The following is a 3,776-nucleotide window of genomic DNA, read 5'->3' as shown; positions in this document are numbered from 1 at the left end:
GGTCCTTATAAGAAAATTGGCCATGAATGATTCTCAGTTAGCCAATCAGAGCAGATCTTCACAGGTTAAAGAAGGTTAAACAGTAGAGATGGATGAAGGGCAGAGTTGGCCAAGTCTCTGGATGCTAACAGACGATCATAGTTGAGGATTTCTGAAAGACAGAAAGAAAAGGAGTGTCTTGTTTGATACAGATCATTCACCTATAAGTCTACTGGTTGATATCCCTGATATGCACCTGAGGTCAGGTCACAAAGTCACAGAACCTGTTATTTTATGTAGATTATTTTTATATATAGAACCTGTTATTTCATGTAAATCTTTTTGTTATATTTAGAATATTTTATTTTAGGAAATCTGTATTTCTATCATACACAGACGGGGTGCGACGGTTGAGAACCTGTTTGGGCTGTGTTTACCAGATGACTTGGGAGAGACATTGGATCTATGCGCAAGATGATCACAATCAAAACTCCTCAATGCTTCAGTCTGACAGTCCATCCACAGGTGGAGAGAGGTCTATTGGGGGGACTGATCCCTTGTTCAAGGGTCAGTGGAAGAGCTAATCAGATCCCAAACCGAGCAGTAGTATAGAGTTTGGCCAATTGCTATATTGAATGCTGTAATTCTCTGCGGTGAAAATATTGCCTCTTCGCTTCATATGCTGCTGTAATACAGTCTCATTGTTATGTCATAAATTTGCAGAGCATTGTTTTAAAAAGCCTATTTAAAAACAACTTGAATAACAGTAAATAAGACTCAAAAGAAGACTCAGATGCTAAATACTGTTATAAAATATTTTAATCTCCTGATGTGCATGCTTGATTCACATAGAAGAGATTTGTGGACAGTGTCACTGCTTCCTCAGGGTTACTTTAATACATCACATTTTACATTTATATTATTAACATTTCATTTCCTTCGGAAACAAATTGAGCTCGATATTGTGTGATTAAACAGCAGGGAATAAATGTAAGTAATTAGTGAGTCTTGTTGTTTCCACCATAAACATTGGTTTATTGATGACAATAATTAAACATTAATTATCATAATAGAAGAATGGTGTTGTCTTATACCTAAAATAATTGATATTTTTTTAAACAACAATAAAACAAGTCACAAAATGTAAACAATATGGGTTAAAGAAAATACACCAAGCATACATCATTCTCAATACCTGCCACATTTAAACAGACACTCTTATCGAGAGCAAGTATGGTTAAGTGCCTTGCTCAAGGGTACATTGACAGATGTTTCACCTAGTCGACTCAGGGAATCAAACCAGTAACCTTTCAGTTACTGGCCCAACGCTCTTAACCTCTAGGCTAACTGCCACTGCTGTCAGCAGCTATAAGCTATAAACAGTGAAACGGCACTCTAGAATGAATGCAGTTACTCTTTTAGCTGAAAGCTTTCATGTCATATTAAAATAATTCATAAATGATTACTCCCACAATTAGTCCCACAATCACTAACCCTAACCCTAACCCTAACCATAATGGAACGCATAGAGAGGGCTTTCTCAAATCTGGGAACATGTTATCCTGGCCCAGGAGTTTGCGTATCTTCTCCATCAGACCCACTACTTGCTGACGGTCTGGTTTTATGTTTTTGAACAGATGATACCTGTTCCCGCAGTGACTTAGTATTTCCTTCAGATGAGGTTCTGCTTTTCTGATATAGTCATCCAAGGTGATATTTGTCAGTTGCTCTCCAAACGTGAAGAGAACAATCGTTTTCTCTCTGATTTCACCCAAGGCTTCTTCCAATTGTTCTAGTATCCCTCTCTCACCCTCTGTGAATCGGTCAATCTGAAGGACCAATAAGTACACACTAGACTCAACCCCACAGAGCTTTTTACAATCTTCATCGGAATTTTTAACACATTCATGGAAGAAGTCAGGGGTATCAATGACCTTAATAACCTCTGTCCCAAATAACTTCCTCTGTCCTACCTGACACTCTCTAGTAACAGGTACAGAACTTGCAGAAGACTCAAAACACTTTGTTCCAAGGATTGTGTTTCCACTAGCACTCTTTCCAGTGCCTGCATGACCCAGCAACATGATGTTCAACATGTTGCTTTCATGTTTCTCTTGACCGGGATAATTTTCACCTGATTAAACAATTAGAATAGCAAACAACTATGTGAGAACTCGTAGGGAGAAATGTCTAATGTCGAGGAAATATTCTACAAACAGCTAATTAAGGCATTAACCCTGTAAGTGTTAAATGAAACTACATGAATGTGTAAATAAATTGACATTATAATGGTAGGTTTAATCATTTAAAAAGTTACACTTACTGTGTGACATGTTCCTCTTCTTGTTTCACCAGAAACTGCTTGTCACAGATACAAAACGCCTGAAAAGAGAAAAGGATGGAACCTTATTCACACTGGGTATTCATTACAGTTATACATCTCACACTGAATAATATCTAACTACAGGTACACTGACTTTTCCCATTGGTTGATTCATTAGTTATCTGTTCATTGATAAGTTCAATGTGAGGAAACTTTCAGTACTTTTTTCAATAGACTTCCACTTTTCGAACAATCATAGACTTGGCCGAAAAAAAGTACATAGGTTGGCCTTCAGCACATGGTCTGTAAAAATCTGAACGAGTTCTACATCTTCCTTATATACTGTATTGTACAGAGATAAGGCAGGTTGGGTGGGCGGTTCTAAGAGAACTTGGGGGATATAACATTGGAAAAAGCAGTTTCTCTTCATTCATTTAACTTCATCAAGACAATGGGTTTCTTTTCCTCAAAGCCAGAGCCTGAAAAACCTGAGCCTGAAGTGCCTGCAGGTGAGAATTGATTGATTGTAACTTTGCAGTTCAGATCCTGTACATTTCTTTACTGGTTTTGATCATTAACATTGTATTATGTTTGCAGGTTGTGACCTGAGAATTGTATTGATTGGAAAAACTGAATCTGGTAAAAGTTCAAGTGGAAACAACATGCTGGGCAAAGAAGTATTTACAACAGCACCTCTGTCTACCTCAGTGACTGATAAATGTAGGGAAGAAAAGGTTCAAGAAAACAGATGGTTAAATGTGGTGTGGAGTGTTAGACACAGATGGTAGTAGGAAAAGACTGTATATCCAAAGAGAGATACTGAAGTGTCTTGAAGTCACATCCCCTGGTCCTCATGTCTTCCTGTTGGTGATGAAGTTGGGGACATGGAAAGACGTTGATCAGAGATCTGTGGAGGTCTTGGAGGAACTCTTTCCACAGGTCTACAAGCACATGATTGTGCTCTTTACTCATGGTGATGGACTTGGGGAAAAAACAATACATGACTTTGTAAGTGATGGTCATTCAAATCTTAAAGACATTATACGTCGCTGTTCTGGCAGATACCATGTTTTCAACAACAAAAGTCGTAGGAGAGATCAAGTTGTTGAGCTGGTCAAGAAGATTGATGAATTGGTGGCAGTGGAAGGGATCTATGACCATCACCATGTAGATTAAGGATAACATTTACACCAACATGAAATGTACATGTTTTTTCCAATAAATAAACATTGTATGTAAATATGACAACATTTATGCTGTATTTATTTTCAGTTATACTATATGTTGTCGATAGGTTAATCCCATATGTCTCTGGAATGTCACAATACATGGGAATGGTATCTTTTACCAACAAATTATTATCAACAATAAAGTAATGAATAACTAACAACTATTGTTCTTTAAGCATCATAAGGCATGCTATATATACTTAATTATTACATATTGCGAATATAATGTGAACACATTTGTTGCT

At 37.3% G+C, this 3,776-nt stretch overlaps 1 pseudogene; it reads left to right on the top strand.

Moving 5' to 3' along the window:
* The first annotated feature begins 2,753 nt into the window (after nucleotides 1-2,753).
* On the top strand, nucleotides 2,754-3,478 carry LOC120049158 (annotated as a pseudogene).
* The last annotated feature ends 298 nt before the right edge of the window (nucleotides 3,479-3,776 follow it).

This window comes from Salvelinus namaycush, chromosome 6 (assembly GCF_016432855.1).
Source record: "Salvelinus namaycush isolate Seneca chromosome 6, SaNama_1.0, whole genome shotgun sequence".
Taxonomy (NCBI): Eukaryota; Metazoa; Chordata; class Actinopteri; order Salmoniformes; family Salmonidae; genus Salvelinus; species Salvelinus namaycush.
The sequence above is the reverse complement of the archived record's forward strand: the minus strand, read 5'-3'. Positions and strand labels throughout refer to the sequence as shown.